This window comes from Gobio gobio, assembly GCF_949357685.1.
Source record: "Gobio gobio genome assembly, chromosome: 21".
NCBI classification, from domain to species: domain Eukaryota; kingdom Metazoa; phylum Chordata; class Actinopteri; order Cypriniformes; family Gobionidae; genus Gobio; species Gobio gobio.
This window is the reverse complement of record NC_137117.1, coordinates 21,582,847-21,607,766: the sequence shown is the minus strand read 5'-3', so window position 1 is coordinate 21,607,766 and position 24,920 is coordinate 21,582,847. Positions and strand designations below refer to the sequence as shown.

At 36.8% G+C, this 24,920-nt stretch overlaps 1 protein-coding gene across 2 annotated transcripts in view; it reads left to right on the top strand.

The window, feature by feature from the left end:
- The first annotated feature begins 898 nt into the window (after window positions 1-898).
- The window catches only part of l1cama (L1 cell adhesion molecule, paralog a), a 78,690-nt gene continuing 54,668 nt past the window's right edge, over window positions 899-24,920 (top strand). Inside the window, exon 1 of one of the 2 annotated variants that reach the window (XM_079803156.1) lies at window positions 899-1,085. The gene's annotated coding sequence lies outside the window, so the exon portion shown is untranslated. The remainder of the gene's footprint in view (window positions 1,086-24,920) is intronic. The other variant, XM_079803155.1, reaches the window with a different exon arrangement.

Below are 24,920 nucleotides of genomic sequence, written 5' to 3'. Positions count from 1 at the left end.
TTTGAAGGGTCAGTTTTATTAGTTAAACCTGAACACAGTGAAGGACATTTTGTTATACATAACATCAAAATGCAATAAAAATCTACTCTACTTTTTTTTTTTTTGACATTTTAGAGTGTCACCCTTCATTGCTGTGCACTTTTTTTCAGCACACTGGCTAATTTGTAGTTTGTACCGCCAAAAGACACTCTGCGTTTTTGTATTTTTTCATATTTCCCATTCATTTGTCGGCCATTTTTGACTCCAAAGGAGCCAAGTTAGATTTTTTTTTCCCAACCCTTTTACATATTCGAATCATCTCCATGATTGTTTGTGTCTTCATATATATATATATATATATATATATATATATATATATATATATATATTTGTATATTTAAAAAAAAAAAAAGTTTTTTTTTTTTTGCAGTACAAATGGTCATTATACAAAAAAAAAGGTGTAATGCCAAATTCCTGGATTCTCTCTTTCTGTATTTTATCTGTCACTATAAGGAAGGGATGGATGAAAAGCTTTTCCTGTGCCACCATCCAAATACTGCATAACAATGCACTAATTAGCATAACATATATTTCTCATCCTTATTACTCCCGCCCACCAAACCACCAGCAAAAACCCTTTAATGGTGCTGGAGAACATCTCTCTGCATTTAACATGTCATCACTCCTCTGCCTGACTGAATGTCTCCTCCTGCTCTGACAGATCTTGCCAATCACAGATGAAATTATGGACGTTTTTCGTTTAGCACCAGGGGAATGCTGAGTGGAAATCAGGATGAAGACAATAAAGGAATGGTCAGAGGATGAAGGGAGGAAAGGAGAGAAGAGGAGAGTGATGAAAAAGAGGCAGGGAGCTGGAAGAAAAAAGGGTGATGTCACTGCCTCTTGACGGCAGCCAATCAGAGGAGGGGAGAGGCAGCGAGGGAGCCAGGAGAGGGTGTGTTTTCCTCACACTGCAGCATCAGCAGTGAGGAGAGGCCACAATCAATCTGACACGGAGCAGGAGACACAAGAACCTTCAGGGACAGATAAAACAACAGAGTTGCCAGAGGAGCACCGAAACCTGAAGCCCTTTCGAAGCTGCAGAGGTAAGAAGAGAAGGTTGTAAGGGAGAATGTCAATAGTATTTAGTGTCTGACGGATGTCAAACACAATTGGCTTGTTTTTGCAGATTTTTCTTGTGGTTAGATGCTCACACCTTTGAGATCTTAGGTGCAAGGATGTCGCGCTGGTGTGTGGTCTAGCAAACTGGGGCTGTTCCATTTGAAATAATTGCAATGTTATAGTCATTTATGTATTTTTTTTTGTCATATCTGGTTACATTTAGGCCTTTTTAGTATGACAAAAAAATGTAATAATATTTTTTAAGACTTCAGTGTGTTGGAGGAGCCAAATGTGTTTTGATAAATATTATTTTCATACATAACTTCTTTCTTTTTTTGTAATGTCATATCGTCTCTCTCCTTGAGTTGCCCTGTCTCATAAACAGAAACTGTTCTCTGGTGGATTCGCAAACATCCCATGTGATCTCAGCAACAGGCTCTTCTGTTTTTAATGCAGGACTGTGTACTCATTCTTTGCATATTAGTGTTTGTCTTGCTGCATGTTCTGGTCTGGTTGCATTTTGCAGCCTTATATGCACCTAGACATAATGCAAACATTTAGTTGTATTTAATAAGATTTGCTTAAATGGCATCAATAGCTGGCTCTTGTTTCGATTGGTACAGTCTTCTTTTTTAAAGGCTTTAAATGCATGTTTTATTAGTGTCATTGTTAATAATACATGCATTATCTATATGGTGGGTCCTCCCTCCCCCATCGTTTTGCTGGGCCGTATGATTGTGTTAATCACCCATGAGAGTATTGTGGTGTTGAGAGTGTTGGTGGTCCGCAGTGATGTGATGGTGTGTGTGTGTGTGTGTGTGTGTGTGTGTGTGTTACAGAAAACAAATTATGTTTTGATGGGCCAGGCGGCAATAGCAAATATATGTGAGCATTGGGTGGGGCTTGCATTTATTTTTCCGCCTCCTAAATGCAGACACCCTCACCTGGCAGCACGCCAGCACGTTTGATTCAGGGTGGGTCTCGCTCACAGTGCTCAGGTTGAAAATGATTAGCTCCGTTAGCTAAGTTTATGGTATCCTGCACTACATAAACTCTTGTCATTAAATTAAACGGAACTCTCCTTCATGCTTGCACAATAAAAAGTAGTACCATGGTACAGTGACTATATTCATAATATATATGCATTATTATATTCATGGTACTCATGGTAATTCCATGGTACTCCATATACTGTACTTTAAAGAATACCATGATTCTATCATGAAATTGTCCGAAAATTATTTAGCTACAAAAGTACTGGAGGTAGTAGTACAACGGTAAAATGCATAACCATTGTATTTTCCTCATATAAATTATAGTGTGATTGTATCATGAAATTGTCATTTTTTCTCTTACAACACAAGTACTTTGGTGCTACCATAGTACAGTGATATTACTATGATATTGCCATAGGCTACAAAAGTATGGTCTTTATTATATTCATTAACCATGTTGTTTACATGGTATTCCAAGATATTTAAAAAGTACTGTCATAATACCTATGTTCATAAAACATGGTATTTACATGTTAGTTTAAAGAGTAGCATGATAGCATGAAACCTGTTTTTACCATGGTACAATGATTGCCATATTCAAAAGCACAGTATTTATGTGGTATTCCAAAGCATTTCAAAGAATACCATTGAAATACCATGATTTTGTTGTATAATTAAACATTTTCCTTTACCCTTACAAAGAAAGCACTGTGCTGGTATAAGTTGTCAGTGATTATATATTTTATATTAATTTATTATATTATAAAAACAATTACAGTGTTATTTTATTCAAGTGTAGAGCTGTTTATGGTATAATGATGACCATATTTTAAACCATGCACGGTAAAAAATTAAGACGGATAATGTCCTGGTAATTTTCTGCCAGGACATTATCCAGTAATTTTATGAAAATTTTCGTTAACCCTTAAAACACAAACAAATGCAATGTGTAATTCAAAATACAGGTAAAAGACCAATGCACAAAATTCCTTCATATTCATACTGTAAATTGTGCCCTATTTTTACAGACTTTTTTTTTTTACAGTGTGGTATTTGTATTTCAAAGGTAATCAAAATACCATGGAATTACCATGATTTTCTTGTATAATTAAACATTTGGATTTAACCTTACAAAAAAAGTAATTGAGTGATTTTTTTTTTTTTATGTATATATATTTTTTTATTTATGTTTTTATATTTATTATATTATATTGATTATATTGTTATATTATATTGATTATAATTTTTATATATATATATATATATATATATATATATATAAATTATATTATAAAAAAACAATTACCATATTATTTTTATATAGTGTTGAGCTGATTATGGTATAATGAAACCATGGTATTTATATATTATATTATATTATATTATATTATATTATATTATATTATATTATATTATATTATATTATATTATATTATATTATATTAATTATATTATATTATATTATATTATATTATATTATATTGATTATATTAATTATATTATAAAAATACAATTACCATGTTAATTTTATATAGTGTTGAGCTGATTATGGTATAATGAAACCATGGTATTTATATATTATATTATATTATATTATATTATATTATATTATATTATATTATATTATATTATATTATATTATATTATATTATATTATATTATATTATATTATATTATATTATATTATATTATATTATATTATATTATATTATATTATATTATATTGATTATATTAATTATATTATAAAAATACAATTACCATGTTAATTTTATATAGTGTTGAGCTGATTATGGTATAATGAAACCATGGTATTTATATATTATATTATATATTATATTATATTAATTATATTATATTATATTAATTATATTATATTATATTAATTATATTATATTGATTATATTAATTATATTATAAAAATACAATTACCATGTTAATTTTATATAGTGTTGAGCTGATTATGGTATAATGAAACCATGGTATTTATATATTATATTATATTATATTATATTATATTATATTAATTATATTATATTATATTAATTATATATTATATTATATTATATTGATTATATTAATTATATTATAAAAATACAATTACCATGTTAATTTTATATAGTGTTGAGCTGATTATGGTATAATGAAACCATGGTATTTATATTTTATATTAATTATATTATATTTATTATATTATATTAAATTATATTATATTAATTATTATTAAAAAACAATTACCGTATTATTTTTATATAGTGTTGAGCTGAATATGGTATAATGAAACCATGGTATATTTTATATTAATTATATTATATTATTTATTTTATTATGTTATATTATATTGCATTACGTTACATTATATTATATTTATATTATACATGTGGAGCTGATTATGGTATAATGAAACCATGGTTTTTATATTTTATGTAATATAATATAATTATTATAATATATTATAATATTATTAAAAAACAATTACCATGTTATTTTTTTTTTTCACGTGTAGAGCTGATTATGGTATAAAGAAACCATGGTATTTAAATATTATTTCAAGGTTCTTTAAAGAATACCATGCTAATATCATATTCTGTTGGTAGAGCTACTTATTGTGGGTTATCCTCAGGAATTTTGACTAGTTGTCTGTCGCTGACAGACAATGACTTGTGTCTTTCTAGGATAAATCGCTCGGAATTGATTATCGACAAGGTGTCTGTAGATTGCAAACAGGTGCTTAGGCCATGAGAGTGTGGAGTCATATCCATTCTCTGCTCCGCATCCATCATACTGTAGGTGATCTTGTTTTTACTGTGCCATACCATCAGTCTGTGCGCGCAGAAAAATATGATCTGCCTCTGCAAAATCTTCTCCTCAGAGGCAGAGGCTTTAATTGAGCTGTGGGCACAGATGGATGGACGAGCTGGAGAGATTTAGGAGGGATGAAAGAAAGGAAAGAGGGTGGGGTCACGTTTGACAGGCAAAGCCGTTGCGCAGGCCGATAATATATGTGCACTTATGCTGTCTGAGGAGATCAACACAGAGAGAGAGAGAGAGAGAGTGTGTGGGTGCGAGTGCAAGGTCAACGAGGGAAGGGACAGGAGCGGGGAGGGATCTGTTAAAAGAAGGACTAAGAAAAAAAAGCCATAATTCTTCTTTGATGGCCTTCGTTTTGACCTGCTGGACAGATTACAACTACTGCATTTCCCCCTAATGCCGGCATGTTGTGTCCCAATCTTGTTCTATATTTGAGTAGTATTAGTCCACCAATCTGACCTGTGAATGCGATGACTTGTTTTTCGGTGTGAGGGCGGGGCAACCCGACTCCCATGAGATCACAGCAATAGCAAACAACAATGATCCAATCAATTCCTGATGAACAAAATGAAGCCCCGCCCTATTGGTCTTGTTCGAGAAGCCTCAGTTGGAAATACGTCACAATAGGGAAGACTATCGCAACTTCCGTTTCATGTAGGCTTTAAAAGACACATAGGGCCAGATTTACTAACAGCTTGCGCCAGCGCAAACCCTCTTTTGGTGTTAAACTACTGTCAAGATTTACTAAAGACACGCAGTGAAAAATGAGCGCTGAAAAGGCGTGGACAGTTATTTTTGCGGCTGACCTTATTGCATATGCATTTGTAGGAGTTTCCCTTTCAGACGCAAAATTTAGTAAATCACCTTGCGTGATTCATTTAAATACTAAGATTTGCGCTGGTCAATTTACTGGTATTTGCGCCATTATTTACCGCCCCCCCCCCAAAAAAAAGCATGTTTTAAACCAGACACTAATTTGCTCTACTCTTTTTGTTTTGCTCTTTTATGGGATTGCGCTCTGAAGCTAATTTGCCCTGTTCAGTAAACCTGGCCATACATTTTTTTTTAAATATATATTATCGATTTGACTGCAACGACACTCAGATGAGAGAGAAACTTTAACTGAGCTGAGTTGGATGATTGACACTATTGTCTTCTGCAGAGCTGCTTTAATTATAATTGATGAATTTTGCCATAAACTGAACTGAATCAACATTGAACTGACTCAAGCTGAATAACGATACTATTATCTTCTGCTTATAGCTGAATTTAACTTATAATACAGTTATTGAACAAACACTGAGCTGAATACATGACACTATTGTCTTTTTAGGGCTGCTTTACAGTAGAATTTGAAATGGTCTCATATTTGAAGTTTGCGTCATTTGATTCTGTTAATTTCCTGTTTAGTGGGTGAAGTTGCTATATGAAACGATCTGTGTTGTATAAAGCACTATATAAATCAAAGTGACTTGACTTGACGGCCTCCGTTTTGACATCCAAATCACCATCGTAGCAGAATGCAAGAATAACACTAGAAACGCAGCTCTCAGATGCAGAGCATCTGTTGTGGATGTGCCGGTTACAGAGGAGCTCTGGGGAGAAACAGCACAACCCGCGAGTCTTCACAGCCACCTGTTATCGCCTCAGGGCCTCGGTGTCGCTGGCACATCCTGCTCCCGCACGCATGATGGGCAAAAAATCCCCCCGCAACACCTGTTTTAAGTACCCATTCAGTGGCGAAAGCTTTACAACCTACTGCTGCCGCTCTGCTGACGGGTCGACCTCCACAGAGAGACAGACACATTAGTTAAACCCATTTGCAGAGGCTGGTGAGGCTGCGGTTGGAACGGCCCTCTGCAGACAGGAGGGGGATGACAGTGGCAGGACAGAGACGGTCAGACGAGCCTGGAGGACGACAAGGAGGGGGGTAGGATGCATTAGGCTGATTTTAAAAGAGTCCATGATGACCAAACTGGCCTGTTGGAGCGGAATGAGTATTAGTAGGTGGGAAGGTGTCTGTAACTTTTAATCATGGGACGTTAGCAGGAGGAAGTTTCTGGATTTATTTCTGCATTATCCAAAAAAATATCATCACACTATATACGTATATTCACATTTTATATTACATTTTTTTCTGCTTGTCAAACCAGTTGGTTGAAATAAAGTAACAGAGGAGAGCGTGAATATATTTTGTAACCCTTTTCATGTAAAAGCATTAGTTAAGGAAGAAAACGATGTCAAGCTTTGAACAATCCACTCTATTGTTCTTTCCGGCACTCGCCAAGTGATATTTTTCCTGCTTCTTCAAGGCTATATCTTTATTCATGCATTGCCAGGCAAAATACTTCTCTAGACTGCAATCAAAGTAATGGGTTCTTGAGAATGAATTGCATTTTTTTTTTTTTAATAAACCCCATATGCAAAGCTTCACAAAATGAAGCCAATCATGCAATTGAGACCGTAATGCAGCCATCTCAAAGAGTCGGCCCCTAAATATGCTGATGAAATTAACTTATGCTGACAGAGGTCACTTTAAATCAGTCAATTCTTTAAATGTAATCACCAAAAAGCAGCCATAAGTTTGACAATAAATCAAAACCCCTCTTGGGTAAAGCTTTTCTTCTCTTCAGAAGCCTAACTGCTTGATTTTGACGGCAGTAGTTGTTCAAAACACTGTTAACAAGCTTTGTTGTTTAAAATGCGTAGGTTGTGACTGTCAACATAGAGCAACAAAGTAAAAAAATTGCAAAGAGAAAATGCAGCTGCATGTGCTAAAACAAGTGCAGTCTCCTCCCACAGTCGGGTGAAATAAAGCCATGTCTTTGTCCGACAAACATTTGCCTCATTCCTCTTAATATCTCTTTCATGAAAGACACATTATTGACCAAATGAATGAGTGAACTCGGCGTGAATCTCTGCTTTGTGAGAGGTCTCTCTGTTGTCTAGTAGAGTACTCTGTAGTCTATTGACATGGAGTTCTCAGTAGTTATGTGTTTCCCATTATAGCATGCTCCTCTAACTAATTTGAATTTTAACTGAACATTACATCAACCTTCACATAATGCTGACAGCTGCGGTGAATCATTTTTTTACATCATCATTTATTGGAAATCTGCTGTTTGGAAGATTTTTTTATGCGATGACCTGGATTGGAATAGGGGACCATATTGTGGCTGTGGGCTGACAGTCTGCTAGATTAATGACAGTGGAGATGTTCAAAACAAGCACTGTAGATCTGTGACTCTTATCACCATAAAAGTTTAGGAAATTAGACATTTTAATGCCTAAACACAGCAACAGGAAATTGAATAGAGTGGTTTTGTTTTTGAGATCTCTGGCATTGGTGTGGTTTTTAGTCTGTGTCTACATCTGAGGTTATTTTTGACCCCAGACCAAGGCCACAACGCCAGAATCTTTTCATACAGGGAAAGATGTCTCAATAGCCAGTGTCCTCTTTGGTTAGTGTACATCCAATGTAATTAGAGTATATGTAAAATATACCCATTTTTTTATCATTTATACAAAATGTTTGTTTCTTTAGGATATTTTTAAGATTATTGGTATTTTAATATTTTCTTAATTTAGATTCCATTTTAACAGCTAGAACATTTTAATATTTGTTTTAATATTAAATGTTTATTTCAACATTTCTTTTATTTAATTTCATTAACATTGTCATCCTGGTTCATGGGATATTGGGTCTGAATATGGATGTGGACATGAATGATAAAATGACTTAAAGAACACGTAAGATTAAGTTTTAGTTTTACACTACTGGTCAAAAGTTTTAAAATTACTATTTTGATTGTTTTTAAAGAAGTATCTTCTCACCAAGGCTGTATTTATTTGATCCAAAATATAGCAAAAACAGTATTATTATTGTGAAATAATATTTTTAAAATAATTTTTTTCTATTTGAATATATTTTAAAATGCAATTTCTTTCTATGATTCGAAGCTGAATTTTCAGCATCATTACTCCAGTCTTTAGTCGCATGATCCTTCAGAAATCATTTTAATATGCCGATTTGCTGCTCAAGAATCATTTATTATTATTATTATTATTATTATTATTATTATTATTATTATTATTATCAATGTTGAAAACAGTTGAGTACAATTTTTTTGCAGGATTATTTAATGAATAGAAAGTTCAAAAGAACAGCATTTATCTGAAATATAAAGCTTTTGCAACATTATAAATGTTTATACTGTCACTTGATCAATTTAATGCATCCTTGCTGATAAAATGTATTAATTTCTTTAAGTTCTTTCCCCAAAAAAATCACTTCAAATTAAATTCTTACCGGACCAAAACTTTTGAACGGTAGTACAATGTTACAAAAGCTTTCTATTTCAGATAAATACTATTCTTTTAAACTTTCTATTCATCAAAGAATCCTAAAAAAAATTTTTTTACACAACTGCTTTCAACATTGATAATAATCATAAATGTTTCCTGAGCAGCAAATCATCATATTAGAATGATTTCTGAAGGATCATGTAATGATGCTAAATATTCAGCTTTGCATCACAGGAATAAATTACATTTTAAAATATATTCAAATAGAGAACAGTTATTTTACATTTTAATAATATTTCACAATATTACAGCTTTTCTTAGTTTTTTTTTATAACATAAATGCAACCTTGGTGAGCAGAAGATATTCTTTCAGAAACAATCAAAATAGTACAGTTTCCAAACTTTTGACTGGTAGTGTATATATATTAGTTTTATATATTATATATTTAGTATGGTAATATCTTTAATATGTTATTTTAATACTTTTAAATATGAATTTTAGTGTTCATTTTCTTAACATTTTCCCTTATTCTATTTGTTTCCCTTTTCTGTTTATTCTGTTGACCACCTGGTTTTTGGACTCAAAGGTCAGGTCTGGGTCTAGTAGAGTCTAGTTTGGATCTGACTCTCAATAGGTCTCGTTTCGATCTGGATCTGTGTGTAGTGTGAATCTAATTTTGGGTTTAGTTATGGTCTGAGGCTCGATGGGTCTAGTTTTGCCCTGGTATTGTTCTGGTCTTGACTCCAGCTCAGCTTTCCAGTGCTTTTCAGTCCTCCAGTGGTATAACTGTGAGAGTGTTTGCTGGTTTGTGTGACAGGTCTGGGGCTTTGAGTGTTTGTTCTAGCGGAGTCAAAAGCGTTATGTCAGGCATGATATATTCATTACTGCAGGATCAGTGCTCTGGTGAGTGTGATCCCCATGCACTCCGCTAATTTAATCTCACCTACTGTGTCGTCTTATTTCACACTGCACCCGCCGCCAACCATCCAGAAGCACATTAAGACCTGGGGGTGGTGGGGCAAGTCAGGGCCAAGGAAAGATACAACACATCCTGCTTACAGGGCCAGCGTCCAGATGATAATCAAGAGAAAAGAATCTTGAGAATCACACATTTTAGCTGTCGTTTCTTTGACAAGGTGACTGCACACATTTGAATGATTTAGACGTTAATTTGATGCTGTAGTTGTGATGCTCTCCGCTGAAGTGTGAAGTTATGTTTGATTAAACCAATCACTTTTGCTGCCAGACAAATAAGAAACAGACTAGGGTTAGGTGCTTAAACATAAGTGTTATTCACATAATTTCCCGCTGATTTAGGGATAAGTTATGGTATAGGGTTAGTTTTAGGGGTAGAGGTTAGAACTACATTTTCAGACAGGAATGTTGTTTCAGGATCAACAAAATATGTTGATCCAGGAACATGTCTAAAGGCCTGTTCACACCAAGGACGATGACTACAAAGATAACGATAAAGATATACTTCTAAAAAATCACTCTCAATATTAAACAATAGCAGAGTTCACAGCATAGCTATAACGATAAGGACACAGACAAACGATATCGTTGGAATCACTTTCAGAACGATTTTTTCCTGCTGACGAACGATAAAAACATTGACAGCCAATTAGAATATTCATTCTGATATTCATACATATCAGAATATACATAAATATTCTCTGATATTCATAATATTCTGATATTCATAATATTCATACAGAATTCTGCTGTAAAAGTGACAGACAAGCACGTGTTTCGAATAAACAGAACAGAAATGTTATTTACCCAAGTAGAACGTGTTCCTGGATCAACATCCTTTGTTGGTCATAGAACAATATTCCCCATCAAACAATAATAACCCTATCCTATAATTAGAGAGAAATGATAGATCAATGAAGTCTCGCATCAGTACTTTAATGTATCTCTCAATCCAAGTCCTACACAATTTTGGAAATGCCTTTTAGATGCTGTTACAGCAAGGCAATTTTACAAGGTTGCACAGTCCTGTAGCTTGTCCTGGGTCGACATTCCATTCAGTAACATTTTCGAGGCAATTTTGATTTATATGCTTTTTAATGTTGGTGATATCCCTTGTTTCTGCATCCTTGCATGTCTTTTAATCAGAAGATTCAGTACTCTTTCAGAAGATGCCTCATAGCATCCCTACCATATAACAGTGAAAACACGGAAAGCTGGAAAATTCCATCTACCGGTATAATGGCAGGGAAGCGTTTTCTCATAAATTACGTATTTCCGTCAACAGTGTAGGAGACTGACACGGATGTGAAGAAATTGTTGAATAAAGTTGTTATTTTTGTTAGTTTTTTGGACACAAAAAGTATTCTCGTTGCTTCATAACATTAAGGTTGAACCACTGTAGTCACATGGACTATTTTAACAATGTCTTTACTACCTTTCTGGGCATTGAAAGTGGTAATTAAATAGCTGTCTATGGAGGGGTCAGAGAGCCAAAAATATCTAATATATCTCTGTTTAAAACATTATCTTTTAAAATGTATTTTTTCAGAAAAATTGTACTTTCGCCCCTGCTCTTCCCTACTAGTTAATAATAAATATACATGAAACATGTTATTTTGAAAGATAAAATGCAACTTACTGAAATTAATAATGTCTCATGTGATCGCTCAATCAGTGTTTTAACCACGGAAATTCAGAGACACTGTTCTCACGCTCGCATGCCACGCATCCAATTTCTCACGCAGTGAAAAACCGCGGCGCAAAGAGGACAGACACCGACAGACAAGACAGATCAGGTTACTTTGATATGAAACACAGTCTCAGCTTTCAAATTCTGTCCATTTTATTATAAAATTCAAACAACAGGCTAATGCTAATGCTATTTCATGCAGAAATTCTGACTTATTTACACTGTTAAATTCTCGTGCTAAACATGGCCAAAATTTCAAAAAACGAGTTGGACGTATGACGGAGAATTTCTGGGGCAAATATATTCCTTCAGGATTCAAACAAGTTTCGGAAAGTTTTTTTCGAGTATGGCCCTGTATGATGTCATAAAGGGCGGAATTCCTTATATGGGCACTTCTCCCGGATGAACAAGAAATCAATAATGTCACCTAAAGAAGTGTGTTTTTGGTTGTGAGGAAAAGATAACCTTGTTCAGCTTCCCAAATAACTCAGCGTTAAGGAAACTGCAGTTTATTTGCATCAAATGTCTGTGTTTTGTTGGCAATAAGTGCATATAATGTAAACAAAACGAATGTATAGTGAATCGAAACTTATCCATGGATAATGTGATGTATTGTCTGTGTGTGTGTGTGTGTGCTTGTGACTCTTTAGCTCCGCCCACTGCACGCCTGCACAAACTCTGGTGTTTTCAGAAAGAGTGGGTACAGCGTATCTGTCTTATAAACCTGATAAAACCAAAGAATATTCAGAGATATGAAGGATGCAATACTACTCTATAGGTACTCAAGATTAACATGAGATTCGCAAAAACTGTGTGTTATGTACCCTTTAACCACGGAAAGGCGTCAATAAAACAGAGCTGTTGTAAACTATATGCACATAGATTTACCTGTGTTATGAAAAAATGCTAAATATGCACTATATTACATATTATATTTTTACAACTATCCTTCAAATATTATAAAGTTGTTAATATTATAAAAAACGCATTATATTAATTTGAGCTGTTCATTTTAACCTAATAATACCAGGTGAAAGGGCCCCCTGTATTAGTTGAGAGATGTGCCTATTGTACCTGATATTTATCCAAATGAATCAATATTGAATCAAGATCGGAATCGAATCACAAGCTTATGAATTGAAAACGTGAAATTTGAGTCAAGCACTAATAAAAACAGTAGGCTGCCAGTTGTACGCTACTACCATTTAAATATTGTAACATGTTGTCACCAAACAATGAAAATCTGTTTAGTTACCAAATATTTTGACACTTTTTTTTTTTTTTTTGCTAACCTTCATAATTCTCACTTAAAGCTCAAAAGTTGGCAGTCCTGATGATGTGACATTGTTTAATGGGCACATAACACAATGCTGGCACTCTAGTTTGATGCAGTCTTAAGGGTCTTAAAAATGTTGGCTCTAAAATCTGATTGGTTGATGGCAAAGTTCCTCCAGTATCAGCCAGAATGTCGATCGAGGAACAGGTTCTGCTTGGATAAATCACATTAAGAAAATTCCAGCGGGGCAAAAGTGTGACATTTATTCACAGAAACGCTCTCGAGTATCTTATTTCCTGTATATCCTGCTCTTAGCAATGGATACATTATGGTTTTACTACTATAAGCATTATCACAGCTATTTGCTTACTCTGGCTTCGAGCAGTATGTGTGTGCGTCCATGTGTGGTTTTCTCAGGTATTCCAGCCTTCACTTTCTCCTCCTTGCATGTCGTGTAAGGCTGTGCGCGTTTTTGCAGACAGGAGATAACTCGGGCTGAATGTAAAACCAGCAACGCCTGTGTTTATGATGTTGATGTGTTACTGCAGTGCACCACTGCAAAATTGACAGTGCTGTATCTCAACGCATACTTTAGGGAAAAAGGAGCTGATAAACAACAACAAACTTGAGAGATGTTATTCCGCATGCACACATTTGGAGTGAGCAAAGCGAGATGAAAGTGCATGGAAGAGTGGAGAGGAAAGGAAGAGGAGAGGGAGATAGTTATGTATAACTGAAACATTAATGGTGGCAAATTGGGGGTACGGTGAAAAATGAGAGAGCTGAGGGGACGAAGAAAAACAGAGATGGAGAGACCTTATGGAGAAAAAGATACAGGGCCATAAACAATGCTAACAAGCTTAATGAGGTAATTATGCAGTTGGACAATGGGATGACCTGAGGGGTGAGAGGCTGGGTGGGGCTCCCGGATGAGTGCAGGATGAAGATGCGCATCAAGAAAGAGAGTGTCGTGAGGGGACAGGAAATGAGCTTTGAAGAGAGCCAGGGGAACAGGGCTGGGAGGAGGTTCACAAGGAATGAGAGAATAGGTAGAGCGATGATAGGGAGTGATTTTCTTTTCTTTTTCTTCATGTGGCGAAGACGGATAGAAAACTAGATTTTTGTATGAGAATCGATGCTTGCCCTTGCAAAAGTATGCTTTAAAGATGCTAGGTTGTTTTCAGGGGGTTGATGCGCTGTTGCCAGCGTGTTCTAGGTGATATTTTGGGTGGTTGCTGGGAAATTGCAGGTTTTTTTGCATTTTCTGTGCAATTATTTCCACCCATTTTATCATGCGTTGTAAAGAAATGGCTCACCTCTCCTTAATAAGCCACTCAATTTGAGGTATCATTCATATCTGTAGCACAAACCATATGGGACACATTCATGGCAATTTGAATCCTTAAGGGGTAATGGTTTGTTCAAATTCCCATACCAAGCATCACTAAAACTGTGAAAAGTGGCGAACTCTGTCAAAGTCTTCACATATATATATATATATATATATATATATATATATATATATATTATATATATATATATATATATATATATATATATATAAAAGAGAACCGAGCGAGATGATGCCTGTAGCCATTAAAATGTCACAGCTGACAGTGATAAACTATGACAAAGTGCATACAGACACTCGCGCAAATGAAAGGAAAAGCTTCTTGCGCAACACACACACACACTCGCTGGATGCCACCTGCACAGCCACCCCCTGCAGAAGATAACGGCCTGCTTATCTCATCGGCCTATGACACTAATTAACAAACGTCCTTTTACTGGTACCAAAACCCTGAATATTTACATCATGCAGGTTCATTTCCCTTCTCTTACTGCCAACGGAGTACGGAGAGTGCTGCGTCTGTTGTCACAAACATTCTCTATTCTCATTCACTCATCCTTCCAGTATTTCGTCTTACACTCTGTCGGTTTTCCTTCTCCCGCAGTGAAGCCACTGTCAGGCCACCTGTCTGGTTTATTTTTATAAGGATTAGACATGCGTTCCGTCGGCTCTCTGGTGTAAAAGAAGCTACAATGAAGTGTAAATTTCTGTGACATGTAAGCTGCCATTGCTACGACTGCGGCTCACACGCTCTGTTAAGTGCTGTGGATCGCTTCCCACTATCTCTGTCGCTCGAGCCAGAGAAGATTTCTCTGATCGCCTGTAATATACACCATGATGCTAGTAACTCAATCTCCTCTAATGTGGCTGATAATGTCTCTGATAATGACATGGATATGGAAGGCTGGTAAACTCATTTTGAGGGATGGAGGTTGACACTGGGTCAGATATGCTGACCAGTCCTGAGTCGTCCACCTTGGACAGAATGGATTAGGGAGACCATCATGGAATCTTAATTGGATTTGGGAGAAGATGGCACTGGTGTTCTCTTGCTCTGTCTTTGCTCCATCTGTTATATTGTGTGCGTGTGCGTGTGTGTGTGCGTGTGCGTGTGCGTGTGCGTGTGTGTGTGTGTGTGTGTGTGTGTGTGTGTGTGTGTGTACGTACATGTTTTTCTAGCCTGGTGGGGACTTCAACCTGACTGTAGACAGACACATGGGGACTCGACTCAATTTAGGTCCCCACGGGCACAAAAGCTTATAAATCATTCAGAATGAGTTTTTATGAAAATGTAAAAATGCAGAATGTCTCCTGTGAGGGTTAGGTTTAGGGGCAGGGGCAGTGTAGGGGGATAGAAAATACGGTTTGTACAGTATAAAAACCATTACGCCTATGGTGAGTCCCCAGAAGGATAGCGCACCAGACGTGTGTGTGTGTGTGTGTGTGTGTGTGAGATTGTTCAATAATAGATTTTTATATTATATTACATTATATTATTCAATTGACAGACTTAGTAATTATGAATATACGTGTGCATACTGTAGTTTAAATATATTAATATGTGACTATATGTTAAATATTTTTTATAGATTTATTGGAATCTATGAAGTATTTTATTATATTATATTATTATATGAATTATATTATATAATATTAATTATATTGTAATTTACAGCTCTAGTAATCAATGTTGCATGCTTGTGCATAGCTATATAGTAGAATAGAATTAGTTTGAATAAATCAAATTATGAGTAATAATCATAATTTTCATTGATTAATTGATTGCAATATATTGTTAAATAATAATATTAATTATATTTATAATAATTATATATTAAATTGATAGCCCTAGTAATTAACTATACATATAATTGTGTAAATGTAGCATAATAAATGCATCAACTTGATTAAATCAAATCTTTTTCACTTTATCCGATTTTAAACGAGAAGAAAAATGTGCGCAATATCTTTTGTTTTTGACCCTGAAACAAAACCAATAGAGAACTACTAGTGTATTCATCTGGCGTCCGCTCTGTGTAGTCAAACACTCTTTTTTTTTATGGCTTTTCAGCAGCTCTGTAACTGTCGGGAAAGGGCAGTGCGGATCCCCATGTGCTCTCTTTCTCTCTCTTTTTCTCTCCATTTCCCCTTGTGTGCTCGGCTGAGACTCAGCCAGGAATCAGGGCCAACTACTGCTGTCATCTTTTATCAGCCTGGAGAGAGGGAGAGAAAGAGAGACGAGCGAGAGAGCCCTGGTTACAGCCGAGTCCCCTTCTGGAGTACATAGCCAGACACGGAAAAAGGGAGGAGAAAAGGACGAACTCGCCCCAGATTACAGATGTGATTGGGGGGAGAAACCAAAGAGATTACAAAAATGCGGCATATACTCGCTGAGTGTGTGTAGTTGCTCACTGGGGCAGCATTGTGATGTATTGCTTTATATAGAATAAGGACAAATGCAATGCTCTGTGCTGTGTCACATTACTAGAGAACAGCCAGAGAGTATGTCATGACCGAATTGCTTGCGTTTGATCCCAAACACAGTGAAGTGTCACACCACACCCCGACTTTAACAACTCCAAGGCAAAGCTGGTCGCGGGAGATAACGTGTCGCCTTTGATGGGCCCAAATCAGTATGTGCTGAAAGGATACGACCGCGGAGTCTGAAATCGAGTTCCACAGTACTTTCTGTTGGGCATAATTAGATTTGCCACCAGGGAAAAAAAAAAATCCCAACGGAGGGACACATTTGCCCGGAAGAGGCAGTAAAAAGCAACAAGCCATGGACGGCACCACTTGCTATGATTACCTGTAGAGAAAATTTACATGTGATTGATTTCAACTAGCGTGTAGAGGAATGGGTAATTAATATCGGTTAAGTTTAATGATCAAAACTGCTTGAGATGGAGTTTTGCATGAACAGTTTAGGGAAATATAGTTGAAACAATATGTTTGTTGTTGTTATTATGAAGTTATGGTCTCTTGAGTTTTATGAATGGGACTGCGGGTGCCTGTTTCTGAAGTGATGGAGGATGTGTTTACATGCAAGTGCGGTGAGTGGCGTTCAGTGCACAGACTAATGTGAAGAGGAACAGGCATCTGAGAGCAAAGGAAAATGGGAAATTGGAGGAAGAGAGATTGACTGGAGTTATCGATAGAGACAGCTAGTTAACAAAAACAAATCTTCCCATCCTCCATCAGATTACAACGGATCTGTGTGGGTGGTTGACATTTAAGAAAGTTAGAAAAATACATTTCCAGGAAACAACATGAGATTTTCATATTGCACATACTGTTGTTGGCTACACAAAAAATATATTTTAACAAACTTTCTGTCTTTTTTTTTTTTTTTTTTTTTTTTTTTTTTTTACATAAGCCTTTCCCTTTTTAATATGAAATATAACCCACTTTAATCTGTTTACTTTGTCTTTCCCTAAGGATTGTAGTAATTTGTTACTTGTGCTTCACTGTTCCCTCTGCAATAACCTATAACAGCATTAATCAATCTCTTGGTGAAAGAAAGGGGATTTGAGAATTGCAATGTGCTTACTGAGAAGTTGGGTAAGAGATTTTGATGCATTATAATGTTCAAAAACAAATGGTTGGACTTCAAGTTTGTTAGGTCTTGCTGACGTGCCAGAAATGTTGGATCCAGTCTCTTTACCAGATACCATCCTTTGGTTTCTGTCTCATCTTGAGGTTTAAGGTAAAATCGGTTTTGTTGACATAGGGGTTTTTGCACCAGATAGGAACTAGCCACCAGGGCGGTCCCCCGAGAACTAAATGTTCCCCATAGGCTATTTTCCTGGTTGCATTCTGGTTACATTCGCACCGCCAGTAGGAACTCTGACGTGACATAAGCCAGTCAACAGCGATATAATTTAAGCTCTGCAATTCAACTCCATAGTGTAAAGATTGAGAAGTGCCTGGACTCTGGTATCGGTCCATCTATGATTGTGGAGTTAGTTCATGGCGAAATACACCGATCAGGCATAACATTATGACCAGATAGAGGTGAAGTGAATAACACTGATTACCTCTTCATCACTGCACCTGTTAGTGGGTGGGATATATTAGGCAGCAAGTAAATATTTTGTCCTCAAAGTTGATGTTTTATAAGCAGGAAAGATGAGCAAGCCTAAGGATTTGAGCGAATTTGACAAGGGCCAAATTGTGACTTACAGGACTTACAGGACTTAAAGGATCTGCTGCTAACATCTTGGTGCCAGATAGCACAGCACACCTTCAGGGGTCTAGAGGAGTCCATGCCTCGATGGGTCAGGGCTGTTTTGGCAGCAAAAGGGGGACCAACACAATATTAGGCCATAATGTTATGCCTGATATAGGCTATAATAATGGCGGTCCCAGTGTTTCGTATGGCATGCATTCAACGTACATTTACGTTACTGATAGTTCCCATTGTGCTGGGTTAGACCCTACTCTGAAATAGGAGCTAATTTAGTCCCCTAAAAAGTGTTCCTAAAATCATTCCCAGTTCCTGCAGTGCAAATACTCCAAAAAGCAGAGTATTCAACCAAAAATTATAGGATCTATGAAAACGTTCCTCCAGTGCGAAAAGCCCTTGTGATTTTTAAGCTTGAATTTTATCAATCTGCAAAAACACAAAAACAATGATGATTATTTGGGATACTATCAGACCAAATGCAGTGTCGACTGGTTTTAGGAATCAGACAAAACTTGAAATGGTTTTGAATATTGGACAGAACTCTTGTTTAAGGGTTTGGAAACCAGACTTGGACATCTTCTGTCAGGATCTGGTGAGGAGACAGGATCCAACAAAATGAGTTGGCAGAGTTGGCATCCTCATAGCATATCAAATGACTAGCCTTTAATGCTTTTAATGACCAAAAATGTAAAAGGTTTCCATTTTGCTGTTGCACTTTATGACTCAAGCACCGAAAAAGTTAATATCGCATATCATATTTCATTCTCTCACAAGATCTTTTAGAACTGCTAACCTCTGTATTATGTATGATCCTCAGTATTTATAGGAGGAGAGGAAAAGACGTCCTGGAACATGACATATTTTGATCTCTTTTCTGGATGGATATAAATGAGCACTGATTAAAATTCTAGAATACCCAGCAAGTGCATATGAATAATGAGGACAAACAAGCACTTTCCGTGAATATGGTGCTCTATTGCTGTCTCATTACTTTTTTCTAAGCATAAGAGGCAAACATTCCAGATTTTAAATATGTTATCAAATAAACCCAGCATAGAAAATGGCTAGTTTTAAACACATCAAATGTGTATCTACTCTTGAAATTATATTCAATTCCTTGTAGTAAACAACTATTTTTAATTATTACCAAGCATGTAATATTTAGCACGTGCCCCACATTTTGGGACCCTCCTTGATTTTCTCCCTATTAAAAAACAGGGATATTTAAGAAGTAACATCCTTTGGACACTTTCAGCAACTTTTTAGCATTCTTTTTTTTTTTAAATACATTTTGTCAATTTATTTTTTTTGTGTATTTTAGTTTTAGTTTTTGAACTGTATTCATTTAGTTCCAAAATTCTGGTAAAAGGGTTGAAAAAAGTATGAGCCCTGTACAGTATAAAACAGCTCATATAATATTTAACTTTTGACATATTGAGGTTGACAATCAATTGTTGAACTTTTTATGTGTTTTGGACCCATTTTGTAGCCTGGATGCCAGCCGAACTTAGCCCTGCCCACAACATTTGAGGTCGGGAAGTTCGGTCTGGACCATTGTGGAGCAACTATGCTCGAACAAGAGCTGTTCAGACCAATCAAATTGTCAGGGCGGGTTTTATACAATGATGGACAGATGATAAACAGTAACGTAATCATGCACGTCACCAAAGAACGCTTGGGTTGAATTCGTTCTAATCCTAAACGGAGAACTTGTCCGTATATGCATTCAACTTCACTATTTCTCTCAGAAATGATGATCGTGTTGGTAAGTACTCTGTGTATCCTTAAATTCTTTTTTACAACACCGGCAAAGATCGTTTACACTCATCTTCTTCTTCTACTTCTTCCAGCGTGCATGCAGTTGAGTTCGGTTGACAACTATGCGTCGCTCCGTTGCTCTGATTGGTTGTAGGTCCATCCAATTGAGTGAAGAGGCAGATTTTCTTTGCTGGTTTGGTTGAAACACGGCCCAATAATCGCAGTATCAGACTCATATTCTGACTAGAATTGAGTGTGACGACGTCAGGCTACCCATATTGCACCCTGTTCATGAAAAGTGCCGCATATTAAGACAGCTACTTCTTAACCATGTTTGACAGCCTGGACTGTACCGTCACATCAACCATCCATGTGCTGGGGGAAACATAAGGGACATGCAGAAGTTGTGCCAGGAAGAAAGTAGCGACAGATGAGGAGAGAGAGAGCGAGAGAGAGAGAGAGAGAGAGAGAATGGGGGAAGGGTTGGGTCTATGGCTGCATGCCGCTAGAGTCAGAGGGTTGTCATGGTGATTGGTGTGAAAAAGAAACAGGCAGGCTTGTATTGACACCTTGCTAGTGTCACACTATTGGACAGCAATGCAATCCATTCTCCATCCGAGCATGGCCGAATGAATCCCTGTGTTTTTACACCAGTCTGTCCGGTCTCAGGTTTAGCTTCCTGTGCAAATGCACTGATACCCCACAGACTTTGCCAGCACTGGCAGTATGGAGTACGACAGACAGTATGCATTTCACAGTACACTCTCTCAGCCAACATGACCCCATTTTCTCACTATTCAGACAAAGACATTTGAATGACAGTCAAATCGCTTCAAACCGATTTCGCTTGTTCATGCTGCATGAGCCACTAATGGCTTATGTCAATGTGTGCATGCATGTGAACTGCTGAAAGACAGGCATTTGGTCTAAACGTCTGCGGTGCAGATGAGATAAATATATAGAACGGCATCAGCTCAAGAAAGATGAATACCTCATCTCAATTTTTTTACATAACACATACCCACTCGACCTACAGAACCTACATCCGCAGCCTGCAGGCAACGTCTCGCTTATTTCTTTTCCCAGATCCCAAGAGTCGCTCTTTTTTCGATTATATCAGGAGCACTCAGAGGCAAGTGCTGCTTTTGCAACTTTCAACAAAGTTAATGGGGCTGCTGGTGGAGAAATGTTCCTTTGGTCTGGTTAATCAGGGCTTGATGATCTGAAAGCCGCTGCAGAATGAACGGGATAATATAGACCACATCCTTCCTTTTAAAATATTTATTTCTTGACTATATTGTTTCACTTTCGTCGGCTGTGTTCATACCACTTCACAGATGAGGCAAGGCCGCTGTCCCTGAATGCAAATCCTGTGGAATACTAAAGCAGGGCTGACCTTGACCTGTCAATACTTCTCATTTCCATAAGCGAGGAGAGTACTCGCGCAGATTAGGTGCAGCCTGCATTTCACCTATACCAGTTTCTCCCATTCACTGCATAAGAAAGTAGTAAAGACATCGGGCTCTTTAGGTAATGAGACAACAAGTCGCGAAGGCATCATGAATAATCCAAAGCAGAGATGGCAGATAGCCTTAAAGATTGCTGAATAGACTAATGGACTTAACTGCTTTGCTGACTGTTTTCCTAAGTTGAGGGGAAAGTACTTTGTAACTGCATCTGTTTATTTATTTGGAAGACACTTTAAAGGGAGTGTATTTTTTTACAATTACAGCTTAATATACTGACTATAAGTAAGCTATTTGTAGGTTGAGTCCCTCAAAAGTTGAAACAGTGGCACTATCAAAACATTACTTGCTTGTTTGAGCAGACAAACATGGCAACCCATGTAGTGAGTTTGGGGTGTGGCCATCTCTTTAGATGACACTATTTCAAGTGATTGATATTTTTTCATGAGAAATGTAAGTTTGTGAATAAATTTCATTTTTATTTATTTAATTATTTATTTTTTAGACTTAGATTTTTATATTTTTTAAAAACATTATTTTAATTATATTTTTTAAATATGAATCCATAAGAACTGCATGCATAAATCTATAAATGTATTAGTGCTGTCAAATTGATTAATCGCATCTTACATAAAAGCTTGTAAATTATTTATATATATATATATATATATATATGTGTAAATTATAAGAATATAATAAAAATCATCTGCTCAATAGAAGGTCTTAAAATTAGGTAAACACAACCTCAGATGACCAACAACAAATTACATATTACACCGTAACACAAACAATGCCAAAATGGTAAAGCCATGGCCGAAAAACTAAGTACACCCTATAATTAAATAGCTTGTAGAGCCACTTTTAGCAGCAATACGTTTATGGAATAATTTTCTGTATGACCGTATCAGTCTCTCACATCATTCTGGAGGAGTTTTGGCCAGCACTTCTTTACAAAGTTGCTTCAGGTCATTGAGGTTTGCGGGCAAGGTCCCACCGCAACATTTCAGTCAGGTTGAGGTCTGGACTTTGATTTGGCCAGTGCAATTCTTTTCTTTTTTTAGCCATTCTGTTGTAGATTTGCTGGTGTGCTTGAGATCATTGTCCTGTTGAATGACCCGATTTCGGCCAAACTTTAGTTCATGATCGACTCAGGCTCAGGTCCTGTGGCAGGAAAACAAGCCAAAAATCATCAACTCTCCATCAGCATGATGGACAGTTGAGGTGTTTGTGTTGATATGCTGTGTTTGGCTTTCGCCCCATCGCTGTGCATTATGGCAGAACATCTCCACTTTGCTCTCACCTGTCCAAAGGACATTGTTCCAGATGTCTTGAGGCTTGTTCAGATGCAACTTTGCGAACCTAAGCCGTGCTGCCATGTTCTTTTTAGAGAGAAGCAGCTTTCTCCTGGCAACCCTTCCAAACATGCCATACTTGTCCCGTCTTTTTCTAATTGTACTGCCATGAACTTTAACATGTTAACTGAGGCCTGTAGAGTCTGAGGTGTAGTTCTTGAGTGTTATGCGATTTCTCTGAGCATTGCACGGTCTGAATTTGTTGGGACGTCCACTCCTGGGAAGATTGGCAGCTGTTTTGTGAATAATCTTCCTTATTAGAGAGTAATGAATTTCAAATAGTTTGTAAATGGCATTTATAACCTTTACAACAATTGCTTCTCTAAGATCATTGGTGATGTCTTTCCTCCTTGGCATTGTGTTAACACACATCTGAAGGCTAGAGATCAACAAACTGCCAGAACTTTTGCTTTTATACAGTTGGTCAAACTTTCTGATGATCATTTAATCAAAGGCATTTGATTTGCAGCACCTTAATTTACATAGCATTTACCTTAATTCCTATGGAAGCAGTAACCCTTAGGAAAATGAACCATGGTTTTATTATAGTAAAAGTGTAGTAACCATGTTTTTTTGGCTAATTGATTACCATTTATATAACCACAGTTTTACCACATACTACGGTTAGAGTAGTAAAGCCATGGTTAATTTGTGGTGACCATGGTTTAACTATAATAACCATGTTTTTTTGGTTTTATTTGCAGTAAAACCATGGTTCATTTTCGTAAGGGAAGTGTGTACTTAGTTTTTCACCCTTAGCTTTTCCATTTTGGCCTAGTTTTTTTTTTAAATAAATAATGACACGGTGTGATATGTCATGTGTTGTTGTTCATCTGATGTTGTATTTACCTCAATTTAAGACCTGCCAAGGACCAGATGATCTGTCCTGCTGATACATAAAACCATACAATTCAATAGGGTGTCCTTTCTTTTTCACATGACTGTATACACACACACACACACACACCCACATACTTGTTCCCTGGGAATCAAACCCACGATCTTGGTGTTGCTAGCACCCTGTTGAGCTACTTTGATAGGAGACCGTGTAGTGGGTGGTATCTGTCATGGTAAAGCGTGTTTTGCGGTGTAATGTCACAGCTGATGGTGTGGACGGGCTGTCCATCAGTCCGGATATGGTGAGGGTGTGGGGTGTGTGCGTCTCCCCTCGGGAGCGGCTGACATGCCCCGCGTGTCACACAACCCCTCGACAGCTGCGCTCCCCCCAGTGCTCTCCACTTATCACTGGGCCCGAGGGACCTGTAACACCTCCGCGCACACTCATGCACACTTACTGACAGCCTGTACCCCGTCTCCATCACACAGGGACCCTCAGACGTGAGCCAGCTACAGCATGTGGCATGCTAATGATATGCTTCCATGCTATTGTGTGGTCCAGGCCTTATTAAGGCCTAATTGAGCTGCTGTGCTTTGAGATGTGCTGGGTTTAATTATCCTCTGTGTTGTGTTGCTGTGACATGCTGTTTTGGCTTGGTCAAATGTTATTGTTGTATGCATAATTGTGCTTTTCTGAGCTTAACAAGGTTGTAGACTTTACTATTCATGTATGAATCTCTCATTGCTCTAAAATGTCTATGCTATGGTTTTGTTCTACTGTTTTTTGGGTATTTGTGATTTAATTAAGTTTTTAATTA